The sequence below is a fragment of the Monodelphis domestica genome, chromosome 5 (genome assembly GCF_027887165.1).
Source record: "Monodelphis domestica isolate mMonDom1 chromosome 5, mMonDom1.pri, whole genome shotgun sequence".
NCBI lineage: Eukaryota > Metazoa > Chordata > Mammalia > Didelphimorphia > Didelphidae > Monodelphis > Monodelphis domestica.
The window spans coordinates 106,603,445-106,618,586 of record NC_077231.1 but is presented as its reverse complement, the minus strand read 5'-3'; the positions used below and the strand labels follow the sequence as shown (position 1 = coordinate 106,618,586).

The 15,142-nt window shown below is 35.6% G+C and overlaps 1 protein-coding gene across 2 annotated transcripts in view; it reads left to right on the top strand.

The window, feature by feature from the left end:
• Positions 1–15,142, top strand: part of SCAF11 (SR-related CTD associated factor 11) — a 113,077-nt gene that overhangs the window by 78,258 nt on the left and 19,677 nt on the right. The gene's annotated exons all lie outside the window — the stretch shown is intronic.

The window sequence follows — 15,142 nt, the reverse complement described above, 5'->3', positions numbered from 1 at the left end:
GCCAAAAGCACAGAATTTTAACCAAGTGCAGTGGGTAATTAAGGGAAAAGTAACAATTTGACTGGATTACAGAGTATGTTGCAAATATATAGCTCTGGAAAAATTGGGTCGCATCAGATTATGAAAGGACTTAGAATGATAGAAATAGTTTGATCTTGACTAATAAAAATTTAGAAGTCATTAATGGATTTTGAGCAGAGAACTGTTATTAGTAGCGGCAGCAATATGGTGGAGTAGATAGAATGTTAGGCCTGGAATCAGGAGTTCTTGAATTGAAATTTGGTTACAGTCATTTACTAGCTGTATTACCTTGGGCAAGATATTTAACCTCTGCCCTGACTTCCTCATATGTAGGGATAACCTCTCTCCCAGGGTTGTTGTGAGGTTAAGATAAAAAAAAGCATTTGTCGTTTTTTTGTGTTTTAAAGTTCAGTATAAATATTACTACAATTGTGATGATGATGATGATGGTGGTGATGATGATGATGATGATGATGATGATGATCATGTATACAGTGAAGAATTGATTGGAGAGGAGAGAGAATAGGAAAAACATCAGGAAGCTGTTCTAGTAGTTTGAGTTGTTAAAATGAGGGCCTGTACTAGGGTGGAGATAAGTGGAAATAGAAGGGAAAGATTGACTTTGTGAAATAAGGTGGGGAGGAAGAAATCAAAGATAATGCCAAGATTTTGAAAGTGAATGAATTTTCTTTGTTGGGATCCCAGGACTGCAGAGCTCAAATCAGGAAGATAGATGATGAAAGAAAAAGAATAGGATTGGGCCTCTCAGAATTAGGCCCCCAAACACTATTTATTGAGTCCTTCATTAATTAAGATTTCATAAGAATGAGGCTTCTCAGAAGAAATGCCCCCTATCCTTACACAAAATATCTATATTTTGGAAGAACCAAGAATAAAGTAGTAACTTATAAATACAAACCATGTGGGTAGGAGACTGTAATCTAGAGGAAAAATTTCCTCTAAAAATTTAAATGTGTAAAATAGAGAGAGAAAAAAAGGATCAATGCCATAAAATTAAAGCTCTAGAAAAACGATGAATCAAATTCAAAACAAGACTAAAGGAGGAAAGATTTAAAAGATTTAAAAGAAATATAGAATCTTGAAAACAGAAAAGATTGTAATATGGTTAAACCGGTTTAGAACTGTTTTTTTTTTCTTTAAAGATTAGCAAAATTTATAAATCATAGCTAATCTAATTAAAAAGATGGAGAAAAAGACGAATCTGATTTTAGAAGTGCTGCTGCTTCCAACTATAATACAATCTGAAAATCAGAAATGGTCACCTTATAAAAGCAAATTAAGACATTAGCTAACAAAAGAGAAATTAGTGGATCTCCTATACTTAAACCTGCCCCAATGCAGTCTGGACCCAGAAATTTGTCAAGAACTTGTGGTGCACTCTAAGAATATGGTTGATATACCAAAACACAAGGAGATTTAAATTGGAACCCACACTCTGATACTAAATAGCTTTGAGACCTTGGTACTCACTTTTATTATCTGTAAAAGGAAAAAGAGGTGAACTAAATGTCTCTTGGCACCTTTCCATCTTTAATATGATATTGCATTAGTTTAGTCCTAAAAAAATGAAGCCATTTGCTATGTGCATAATCTACCTTTTCAGTACAGAGACCCCAAATATACTCAATGAAGCCCTGACTTTTTCCTACTCTTATAACATACTTGTGCTTCTTTTTATAAAAAGGGTTAGAGGGAGGCAATGATGTCTGTGTATGTGTATGTATGTATATATCAGATTTGTGATGATGTGGTATAGTGGAAAGAGAGCTGATGTTAGGAGTCTTGAATACCTGGGTCCAAGTCACCTAACTTCTTGTTGTGGGCAACTACAGAAGACCCTAGATTATAGAATGACATTTGATCTTCATTATTTGAAGAAGCCTTCTCACTCGGTGTTTATTATACCTTTGAAACTACAAATATGTTTGGAAAAAAATCATAGAGGATCTGTGGGTTGGAGAGGTAGTAGTCAATAATCAATATATAGGACCATAGACTTATAGGTAGGTGAGTTCTTAACGGTCTTTCAAGTATGATCCCTTCATGTTACAGAGAGGAGCTATCCTAAAATATACTATAGGATCACTCTGGAGTAAAGGACCATTTACAGAAAAATAATAATGTGACCTGAGTCAGGTTTTTGGTAGTTCTGTATGTTTGGGGCAAGTTACTTCTCAGTAAAATGATGGAATTGGATTAGAGGACTTCTGCAATTCCTTCAAGCCCTTACATTCTATTCTGGGATTTATTGTGCTTTTATTTCATTCAGGGGTCTTAGCCTAAAACCACAGTCAACCAACACTAAGCCTCTTGTCTATATTCTAGAGATTCTATATGCCTTTCAGTCCATACTGTGTTTGTTAAATTTCCCTCCTTTAAGGAAAGGGATAGGGATAAGAGATTGGACCTGTGATTTCACAGGGGCCTAGAGAACCATGAGTTAAGGAAACTCAACTGATTTGCCCAGAGGCAAGCAACTGGTGTGTCAGTAGTGGAACTTGAATTCAGGTCTTCCTGAAGATTTAGCTTCAAAGGTCGCTTTCTTTCCACTATTACATGTTGTCTCTTCTCTTACCTTTACTAAAGACTTAAGTCCTCAAATTAGCAGCTCCGAAGAGTGGGTTTTTGTTTTTGTTTGTATGTTTGTTTTTGTTTTTGTTTTTATGCAGCAAGCTCAGTCTCAGCATCATAAAATCAGATTAAGGTTATTAAACATGACAATGGATAGTGTGGTTTACAAATACCAAAACAGTGCTTAAAAACAAAAATTTTCCTTTGCAAAATAAGTGAAGAATTGTAAGCATTCTTATGGAAGACAGGAATCAGAGCTTTATACAGTAGCTAGAAAATAATAGTGAAGATTAAAGTAAAACCTCTACAAGACAATATTCAATCAGTATCAATTTTTCTATCAACAAATGAACTTTTCCAAGGTTTGGTCAGTACCTGGCCAGTTACACAAACTTTGCAATCATTGTTGAATATTTAATTTATCAGAATTTCCCATTTATTTTTATGTTTCTTTTGATCACCTCTGTTTGTAATTCACAGTTTCTATTCAGCTTTTGGTCTTTTCATCAGGAATGCTTAGAAAATTCTCTTGTTTCATTAAAAATTCTTCTCCTCATAATCCCCCAGTAGAATTATATTCAATTTTGCTGAATAATGTTTAGTCATAGATCTCTTATCTTTTGCCCTTTCAGTTATCATCTTCCAATCTCTCTGCTCTTTTATAGTGGTGGTTGCTAAATCTTGTGTGACCCTGATGGTGTTCTGTCTCCTTTGTGATTTTTTCCCCCTTTGATGTGAGCATTCTGGATTTTGGTTTATAATATTTTTGGGAGCTTTTATTTTTGGAGTTTCTTTTAGGAAATAATCAGTGAATTCTTTCTATTTCCACCTTACTCTCTTGTTCCAAGAGGTCTAGACAGTTTTCTTTTATGATTTCTTGAAATATGATTCATAGGCTCTTTTTGGTCATAGCTTTTTCAGCACTCCAGTGATTATTTAATCTTTTTAATCTTTTTCCAAGGTCATTTTTTATATGATAACTATTCTATCTTCCTTTTTGTTCAGTCTTTTGCCTTTGTTTTAGTATTTCTCATTTTTTGGAGTTGTTCTCTTGTTCTTTTTTTCTTTTCTTTTTCTTTTTTGCATTGAGGGTCCCTTTCCTATAATAAGACTTTAAGTGGGAATTTTTTGTTCATTTGCTTAATTATTCTTCTCAACCTTCTTGATTTCAGAGATTGTGTTAAGGCCAGGTTCTGTATACCTTTGCAAGGAATATTTGGGTAGTACTTAATGTTTTTTTGTCTTAAATCCTTCTACTGTTTTCTCTGGGTTTGGGATCTTTTGTTATTTTAGACTGGGAACCTTTTGGTCTTCCATATGCCTCAAAACAATATAATACAAAGTGAATGAGGTCTTCAGTGCTGGAATCCTGACTTGAACTGTATAAGTTTCTCACTTTAGTGTGTGCCTGAGCAGTTCCTGGTTAGAGCTCCAGTTTAATGTTGATGGTCTCAGCCACTATTAGACCACTAAATAACTCTGCTGGGTCAGAGCAACACATTTTTAGGCTCCCTCTTGGTCTAGGTTTCCTTTCCCCCTCCCTTACCTCCACACCCATTGAAGGTTTCAAATTGGGCTGGGAGCTAGATCTGTGACCTGCAGTTACTCCTAGGGTCAAAGTCACATAGCTGATGCTTACTTCCATATTTGTTCCTCACTTGATATACAACCTGAGCTTGCAAGTATTCCTTGTTCTGGACCACTACCTGTAGAGGCAGTTTCTCACTCAATAGATTTGTATATAAATAGATGTAAGATGCATGACTGTATCTTGTTAGATAGTAGATGGAAAGGAGTATTAGAGGAAAAAGCCCTAGAAAATGTGGGGAATAAGTAAATCTTATCCTAGCTGAATCTTAAGCAAGCCAAAGATTCCAATAGATAAGGGGATATTTCAGATAAGTAGACTGAAGGAAAACCTTAGGGAAGACTGTATAATTGAAAATCTGTGACCCTGAAAAAGAACTACATTTCCCAGAACCTCACTGAATCCCTGTTGTTATCTACTTCCTGTAGACAGGTGGGAACATGGAAGGTCGCACCCTTGTTGGTGTGTTGGCTTGATGGTGGTGAGTGGGATTTTCAACAGGCTGATCAGCCATGGGCACATGGTCTTTATTTTGTATCCTCTTTATTCCTTGATTTCTAGTGATCGTTAATAAATCCCTTAAAGTATAGTATTTTATTATTGAGATTTAATTTTTTAACTTTTACATTTATGGCAATCAGAATATGGAGAAAAAGACAAATTTTTTAAAGATAGCCAAGATAAAATTTTTTTAAGCCACGTTTCTCTTGCCAAGGCTTTTCGCCCACCCCACCTACCCACTCATCCTCACAAACTCTGAGAGAACTTGGAGTTGCTGCCTTTTTCTTTCCCTACTTTTTGCTTGGTTGCTCTCCTTACTGGCCAAACTATTTTTAGCCTGAGGACTCTTGGCAAAGAACAGATAAGCCACTTCTCTTTGCTAATCTGCTTGAGCCCATGTTCCTCAGTTCCTCGCTGCTACCTCTGGCATTGCTGCCCTTGATTCCACTCACTCCAGTTCCTGATCCTCTTGATCCTGATCGCTCTTCCTCCTTCTCTGGTCCCACCTGCAGCCCTAGCCCCAGCCCTGTACCAGACTGCTGGTAGCTGCCACTGTGTCTTTGGAACTCACAAACTTGGAGCCGGGCAATGGTAAAAACCAGGGTGTATTTTCCTTAGGCAACAATTAGCCTCCTAACTTCTCCTCATGGCTGAGGGAACAAACTGCTTCCTAGCATTTTAACTCAGGAAGTAAATTGCAAGCATGGTGCATTCAATGAAAGAGCAGTACCTTGCCTCTTTCAAATAGCTTCAAGTTTTAGGATGTTTTTTGTTTCTACCATTCCTGAGTGCACTGGTCCTTTCAATTATCTTGCCTGATATTCAGGGCAGAAGAATTCATCTCCTTCCAACCCTTTGCTAGTTGGACCTGCCCAGTCTCAACAATGCATCCAGTTTGAGATTCCTCAACCCTATGTTCTCCCTTGCTATGGGAAATCCCACAGTTCTGACAAAAGGAATCTGAATGGATAAAGAAAGGAACTTTAAAGAGACTGGAGGTGAGAATTTTAAACCTTTTCAGACTCCATTGTTTTATGAAAGTCTCTGTATTTTTTTTTAATTTGGCCAATTTAAAACATTATTACTTGGTTACAAAAACCATATTCTATTCCTCCCTCCCCTCTCCAAGCCCCTCCCATAGCAGACTCACAATTCCATTGGGTATTACATATGTCATTGATAAGAATCCATTTCCATGTTGTGTTTGCATTAGGATGTTCATTTAGGGTCTACATCCCCAGCCAAATCCCTTCGACACATGTAATCAAGCAGTTGTTTTACTTCTGTGTTTCTACTCCGACAGTTTTTTCTCTGAATGTGGATAGTTTTCTTTCTCATAGATCCCTCTAGGATGTTCAGGAACATTGAATCATTGCCACTAATGGAGAAGTCCATTACATTCAATTGTACCACAGTGTATCAGTCATTATATACAATGTTCTCCTGGTTCTGCTCCTTTTGCTCTGCATCACTTCCTGGAGGTTGTTCCAGTTCCCATGGAATGCCTCCAGTTCTTTATTCCTTTGAGCACAATAGTATTCCATCAACAGCATATATCACAATTTGCTTAGCCATTCCCCAATTGCAGGGCATCCCCTCATTTTCGAATTTTTTGCCATTACAAAGAGCACAGCTATGAATATTCTTATACGTGTATTTTTTTTCACTATCTCTTTGGGGTACAAACCCAACAGTGACATAGCAGGATCAAAGAGGAGATAGGCTTTTAGCGTCCTTTGGGCATAGTTCCAAATTGCCCTCCAGAATGGTTGGATCAATTCACAGCTCCACCAGCAATTAATTAATGTCCCGACTTTGCCACATCCCCTCCAGCATTCATTAGTTTCTTTTGCTGTCATGTTATCCAATCTGTTAGGTGTGAGGTGATACCATAGAGTTGTTTTGATTTCCATTTCTCTGATTAAAGAGATTTAGAACATTTTTTCATGTGCTTATTAATAGTTTTGATTTCTTTGACTAAAAATTGCCTATTCATGTCCCTTGCCCATTTGTCAATTGGAGAATGGCTTGATTTTTTTGTACTATTGATTTGGCTCTTTGTAAATTTGAGTAATTAGACTTTTGTCAGAGGTTTTTGTTATGAAGATTGTTTACCAATTGGTTGCTTCCCTTCTAATTTTGGTTGCATTGGTTTTGTTTGTACAAAAATTTTTTAACTTGATGTAATCAAAAGTATTGATTTTACATTTTGCGATTTTTTTTTCTAGCTCTTGCTTGGTTTTAAAATCTTTCCTTTCCCAAAGATGGTATACTATTCTGTGTTCCCATATTTTACTTATAATTTCCTTCTTAATGTTCAAGTCATTCAACCTTTCTGAGTTTATCTTGGGGTAGGGTGTGAGGTGTTTATCCAAACCTAATCTCTCTCACACAGTCTTCCAATTTTCCCAGCAGTTTTTATCAAATAATGGATTTTTTCCCCAAAAGCTGGGATCTTTAGTCTTGTCATAGACTGTCTTGCTGAGGTCACTTACCCCAAGTCTATTCCACTGATCCTCCTTTCTGTCTCTTAGCCAGTACCATATTGTTTTGATGAACACTGCTTTCTTGTATAGTTTGAGATCTGATACTGCAAGGCCACCTTCCTTTACATTTTTTTTCCATGATTTCCCTGGATATCTTTGATCTTTTGTTCTTCCAAATGAACTTTGTTATGATTTTTTCTAATTCAGTAAAAAAGTTTTTTGGTAGGTCAATGGGTATGGCATTAAATAAGTAAATAAATTTGGATAGGATTGTCATTTTTATTATGTTAGCTGGTCCTACCCATGAGCAGTTTATGTTTTTCCAGTTGTTGAGATCTAGTTTATTTGTGTGGAAAGTGTTTTATAGTTGTCTTTATATAGTTCCTGTGTTTGTCTTGGCAGTTAGATTCATAAGTATTTTATATTGTCTAGGGTGATTTTAAATGGAATTTCTCTTTCTAATTCTTGTTGTTGAGATGTGATGGAGATATATTGAAATGCTGATGAATTATGTGGGTTTATTTTGTATCCTGCAACTTTGCTAAAGTTGTTGATTATTTCCGCCAGTTTTTTTAGTTGATTCTCAAGGATTCTTTAAGTAGACCATCATATCATCCACAAAGCTTTTTCCCTTCATTGCCAATTTTAATACCTTCAATTTCTTTTTCTTTTCTAATTGCTACTGCTAGCGTTTCTAGTACAGTGTTAAATAATAGAAGTGATGACAGACATACTTGTTTCACTCCTGATCTTATTAGGAATGCATCTAGTTTATAACTATTAAAGATGATGTCGGCTGATGGTTTTAGATAAATACTGTTTATTATTTTTAGGAAAGACCCTTCTATTCCTATTCTTCCTAGTGTTTCCAAAATGTATGAATGTTGCATTTTGTCAAAGGCTTTTTATGGAGCTACTGAGAAAATTATGTGATTTTTGTTGGTTTGCTTATTGATATGGTCAGTTATGTGGATGGTTTTCCTGATATTGAACCATCCTTGCATTCCTGGTATAAATCCCATCTGATCCCCTCGTGATGATTTGCTGGAGATTTTTTGCAAGTGTCCTATTTAAGATTTTTCCATCTATGTTCATTGAGGAGATTGGTCTGTAGTTTTCTTTCTTCGTTTTTGACCTGTCTGGCTTTGGGATCAGTACCATATTTGTGTCATAAAAGGAATTTGGTGGGACTCCCTTTTTGCTTTTTATGTCAAATATTTTGTATAGTATTGGGATTAGCTGTTCTTTGAATGTTTGATAGAATTCACTTGTGAATCCATCAGGCCCTGGGGGTTTTTTCTTAGGGAGTCCTTTGATGGCCTGTTCAATTTCTTTTTCTGATATGGGAATTTTTAAGAATTATATTTCTTCTGTTAATCTAGGCAATTTATATTTTTGTAAGTATTCATCCATATCACCTAGATTTGCATATTTATTGCCATATAATTGGGAAAAATAATTTTTAATGATTAATTTCTCCCTTAATTTTTAGGATCTCTAATATATTTTTCTTCTAGAGATTTTTAATTTGTTCACTTTCAAGTTTTTTGATTTACATGTCCAATTCATTGACCTCTGCCCTTCCTAATTTGTTAATATATGAACTCAAGTATGTAAATTTTTCCCTGAGTACTTCTTTGGCTGCATCCCATAGATTTTGAAAGGATGTCTCATCATTGTCATTTTTTTCAATGAAATTATTAATTGTTTCTATGATTTGTTCTCTAGCCAATTTTGGGGAATTATATTATTTAATTTCCAACTAATTTTTGATTTGGCTCTCCATGTACCCTTACTGATCATTATTTTTATTGTGTTATGATCTGAAAAGGTTGCATTTATTATTTCTGCTTTTCTGCATTTGTATGCCATGTTTTTATGACCTAGTATATGTTCAATATTTGTGAATGTACCAGTGCTGCTGAAAAGAAGATGTATTCCTTTTTGTTGCTATTTATTTTTCTCCACATATCTATTAACTCTTAATTTTTCTAAGATTTCATTCACCTCTTTTACCTCTTTCTTATTTATTTATTTTTATTTGATTTATTTAAAATTTGATAGTAGGTTCAGGTCTCCGAGTAGTGTAGTTTTACTATCTATTTCCTCCTTCAATTCCACTAGTTTCTCCATTAGAAATTTGGATGCTATACCATTTGGTGCATATACTTTCATTACTGATATTTCCTCATTGTCTATACTACCTTTTTTCAGGATGTATTTACCTTCCCTATCCCTTTTAACCAGATCTAATTTTACTTTGGCTTTGGCAGATATCATGATTGTAACTGCTGCCTTCTTTTCCCAGTTGAGGCCTAATAGATTTTGCTCCCACCTTTCATTCTGACCATGTGAGTATCTACCCCCCTCAGATGTGTTTCTTATAGACAACATATGGTAGGATTTTGGATTCTAATCCATTCTCCTATTTGTTTTCATTTTATGGGTGAGTTCATCCCATTCACGTTCAAAGGTATTATTGTCACTTGTGTATTCCCTAGCATTTTGATATCCTCTCCTAGTTCTGTCCTTTCTTCTTTTGCTATATCCTTTTAAACCAGCGGTTTACTTTTAATCAATCCCCGTAATCTCCTCCCTTAATATGCTTCCCTTTCTGGCCCCTCCCTTTTTGTTCCCTTCTTGTTTTTTTATGGTCTGTTAAGTTCCCTCCCCCCTTCTTTCCCTCCATTTTTGTACTTCATCCCCCATAACCCACTTAGTTTTCTCTTTTCACTTACCCTGAAGGATAAAATGGAATTTGAGACCCCAATGGATCTGGATGCTCTTCCCTCTCAGAATTGATTTCGCTGAGAGTAAGGTTTGAGTATCACCTATTTGCACTCTCTTCCTCTCCTTCTTATAAGAGTATTCTTCCCCTCCCCTTCCTATGTGTATCTTTGTATGATGAAGATTATCCTCGTGTTTTTCTTCACGTATCTCTTGGACCCTTCTTAGATTCCTCCCGTCCCTTTTTCTTTTTTTGCATATCATCTTATAGTCCTTAATGCCCCAATCTCTTCCTTTGAATGATTCTTCTAATTACTATAACAATGAATACAATTTTTGAGTTCTAAATAACATTTTCCCCATATAAAAATATATATAATTTGATCTAATTGTAGCCCTCAAAGAAGAGAGTTTGAATTAAAAAAAAATGTCCCCCCTTTCTCTTTCATTCTTATTTACTTTTTCATGTTCCTCTTGATCTTTGTGTTTGGATATCAGACTTTCCACTTAGTTCTGGTCTTTTCTTTACAAATACTTGGAAATCTTCTATTTTGTTGAATGCCCATACTTTCCCCTGAAAGTATATATTCAGTTTTGATGGATAGGTGTTCTTGGTTGAAGATGAAATTCTCTTGCTTTTCTGAATGTCATGTTCTAGTTCTTGCGCTCCTTTAGTGTGGAAGCTGCCATGTCTTGTCTGATTCTGATTTGTGCTCCTTGGTATCTGAATTCTCTGTTTTTGACTTCTTGTAGAATTTTCTGCTTAGCTTGAAAGCTCTGGAATTTGGCAATTACATTCCTGGGAGTTGTCATTTGAGGATTTATTATAGACGGTGTTCTATGAACTCTTTCAATGTCTAATTTGCCCCCTAGTTCAAGAACATCAGGGCAATTTTCTTGGATGATTTCTTGTAGTATGATGTCAATATTTCTGTTTATTTCTGGCTTTTCAGGTAGACCAATGATACTCAAATTGTCTTATTGTGATCTGTTTTCCTTATCTGTCATCTTGTCAGTGAGATATTTTATGTTTTCTTCTATTTTGATAATCTATTGACTTTGCTTTATTAATTCTTGCTGTTTTGCAAGATCATTAGTTTCCAGTTGCCCAAATCTCATCCTTAAAGACTGGTTTTCTCTTATATTCTTTTGATTTTCTGCTATAATCTTTTGAATTTCCTTTTTGGTTTGGTCTATCCTGCTTTTCGTGGTTTCCAGCTGTTTCTCCAATTGGGATTTCTTGTCTCTCAGACTATTGTTTTCTCTTTGAACTATTTCCCACTTTTCTTGCCAGAAGGCTTCCATCTTTTTGATAATTTCCAATTTAAATTCTTCAAGAGCTTGTGGACAATTACCATTTTTGTGGGAAGATTTTGACTTAGTTTGAATTTCCTTCTCTATTTCCTCTGTAGCCTGGGTTTTTCCTTTGCAAAAATTTTCCAGGGTCAAAGCCTTCTTTTTTTTTTTTTTTGGTAGAGGAAGTTTGTAGCTCCATTTTCCATCACAGAGGAGGTTTTTCCTTTTTTTTTTTTAGTCAGAAATCTGAGTGAGATGGGCAGGTTCTCCTTGTGGATTCAAGGAGTAAGGATTTTCTTCTGCTGTTCGCTGCCCTTCTCTGAGCCTCCTTCCTGAGAGCGCCCATGGTCTACGTTCCCCAGCCCTCCGGGGTTTCAGGTGCATCTTCTGCTCTTTGCTGCCCTTCTCTGTTCCTTCTTCCTGTGAGCTCCATAGTCTGTGCTCCCTAAACTACTGGGGTTTCAGGTGTAGCTGCTCTCAAGTAGTTCCTTGGTGGTCTTAGTCTGCTCCCAAGGACATAGAGGTGCCCCTTGCTCTCTCCAGAGGTGCCCTTAGCTTACTCACTGATTCTGGAATGCACTGGCTCTGACTCTGGCTCCGTAGGTGGGGTGGGGGAGGGTAGATCAGCTCACGTTTGGGTGGGCGCTTTTTCACCCTCTTATAGTATGGAAATATCCAAATCCCACATACCTTCAATTCTGAGCCCTACTGTAGAGTCCCTTCGTTCTTATGAATTTGTTTTTTTTTGTATTTTTGAGGTAGTCTATATAGGTGGGTGCTGAGGAGAGGACGAGTCTTGTGTCTAGACTACCTCAATGCTTACTCGGAAGTCAAGTGTCTGTATTTTTATTTTGCCAATTGTCTGCTTGAAAATTAATTTGGTTGGTTTTAAGTTCATATATTAATCTGATCAATACTATTCTGTTATACTGAATCATTTTAATCTACTGTGTTTTAACTACTCTTATATTCTGTTACATTTCCTCTATAACCATATTGAACAAATAATATTGAATAAGCCCATAAAAAACCTTTTTTTTTTCATTTTTCATTTGTTAATTGTCACATAGAGGATGGATAGACTCAATCTGGCTAATAACCGTTGAAAAATTTAATGAGCTAAATATCTTAAATTGATTTTAAGGGGTATTTAGACATGATTAAAATTTTTTTTTCAACAACTCTGTTTGATCACTTTGCCTATCTCCGAGTTATTTGTAACAAGAGGTAGAGTCCATTTTAGTAGCTGAAGTAAAACATTATTATAACCCCCCTCCTCTGCTTCACATTTGTAAAAATGTGAATGGATGGGACATAATAGTCTCTTACCAAAGGAGCTGGGAAGTTTATCTCAGGGCATTGTACCCCTAGATGCCTCCCAAGAGGGAACATCTCTCATTTGTAACTCTTATGCTTACTCTACCCGTCCACCAAAATGATCTAGATTCATGGTGACATTTTTTAGACCTAACATCAATAGTACGGTGGTTTCTTTTTTTCTAGACTCCTCTGCCACATTTTTGTAATGGTGGCAGTAATATATTTTTAAAAATATCTCAGCCAAGGTTTTAAGATTGCTACACCTGAAAAACTTGTGACAAGTATCCATTAGCTTTAAATGTCATACAGCAGACTCATTTGAATCCTAATGATAATGGGTTTGTTTGCTATTGTCATTACATGAGCTATTACAACTTTTTGGATATTGATACCTTTTGAATATGTATTACCTGTTATATTACTGTTATTTATGTGTTTTATTACTGTTACTTTGTAAAAATCATTTGCACTCACAGTGGATCATGGCCAGGTTTGAAGGAGGACAGGGATCTCATTTTTTGGGTGAGAAACTTTTGTACTCTACCTTTCCATATCTGACACTGTGTCAGTGATTTTAAGCTATATATTTTTGATTTAAAAAATTTTTATTAATGTTTTTCCTTACATGTGCTATAATAGTATTTCAATTTTATTTTTTCTCTCCTTTTTGTATTTGAAGCACATGTCAACAGTATTGAGAAGATTTTTCTTTAATTTTTTTTTATTTTGCAGTAATTTAAGTTTTAAATATATTTGTTCTAATATTAATGCATACCTCAAAAGCTTTAGACTATAAAAATGATGCCATTGATTATTTTTAAAAAATTATGGGACTTTGCTTAATGACTTCGTCTGATTCCAGGAGAAAGGAATACAAAAAGAGCCATTGCATAATGCCAAGGAAGCACAAAGCTAAACTGCATAGTGCCAGTCGAGCACAAGGTCAAAGGGATCAATCAATCCCAATGGGATTGATGAAATTTTGAGCCAAGATAAGAGTACTTGAACTTGTTTGGGGTTTGAGGTCCCGGCTATTTTGACTTATGTCAAAGGCAGGTCTTCCTTGTCCCACATTCTACCAAGTATCTCAAATTTGGCTCCTAACTGGCTCCTATAATCTAGTTCCTAGTCTGTCTTTCATTATATGGCAAAATTTTCTGTAGTCCTGACTGCTGTTTGGGAAAGTGCATAATTATATAAATCACTTTAATTGGGCCCAGATTCAAGGACCTGTTATAGATTTATTTTCCTTTACTTAGAATTTTTACACATAAACCTTTGATAGTTTATATTTCATCCAGAAGTTATCTTTTCTCTTTTAGTTGGATTTTTTTGATGTTTTTTATTTCTCTTGCCAATTGATTCATATACCTCATAATTCAGCCATGCATCCTTAAGTGATCCTTGTATTTTCCAACACCTTCTTCAGAGGGAGGAATGTATTATTATTCTAAAATGCAAAGATTAAATACTTTTTGAGAATAGTTTTAGGATAAGAAACATGCTACCTCTCCGAATCCCAAAAGTGAAATGTTTGGAGAAGGCATCATGAAGATGCCTCCACAGACCACATACTGCACCAGAAGATCCAGAGTGAACTTTTAGATGTGGTGATTTGAACTGTGTGGAGTTGAATGCAGTTGTTTTGAATATACTCATATGTTGAAGAGGACTTCCCCCTAACTGGCTTTTTGTCAATGTGCCTAGCAATCATTGGTTTTGTTCTCTTTTCCTTTTATCCCCAAATTATTGTAATTTAAAAGTTGGTTATGTCTACAAGATCCATTGGAGAGACCAGTGTTTCATGAATCTCAGGGGGAATTTATAATTGAAAATCTGTTACCCTAAAAAAAGAACTACATTTCCCAGGAGCCCACTGACTTCCTGTTATGTACTTCCTGTACACAGGGGATATTAGGTGGAGCTGTGGAGGATCCTGCTCCCATTGGCATCCTGGCTTGATGTTGGTGATTGGGATTTTCAGCCGACTGATCAGCCATGGGCACATGGTCTTTATTTTGTATCTTCTTTATTCCTTGATTTCTATTGGTCATTAATAAATCCATTAAAATATCATATTTTATTATTGAGGTTTAATTTTAATTTTTTACAAGACTCACATTGAGAAGTCAGCCCCTCCACCTTCTGCACCCCCTTCCCCCAAAGTCAGCAAAAGAGACAGAAGCAATTTGAATGTGGATTTTCATAGAGAAAAGGAAACATCTGGTTTTAGCATCTTTTGAATTAGGCAGAATCTTTTTGAAATTAAAAAAAAAGGCTTAATATTTTTTGAAGGAGTAAATATAGAGTATTGTCTGACTATTAGAAAGTTTTTGGTGTGGCTTACTAATGAGTTGTAGTTCAGGAATTCAAACACAGGGCCTCTGAATTAAAAAAAATTATTTTGATAATTATTTCATTATATTTGGTTTTCTTAGTAATCCTAGATTTAATTTATTTAAAAATATCGTTCTGAGAAGGAACCTATAGGTTTCACCTGAATGCCAAAGGGTTATATGACATAATAAAAGTTTAAGAATCCCTGTAGTAAATGGATTGTTTATAATATATGTGCTATTCCAGATGCCCCTGGGGCAGGGGAGATAATGTG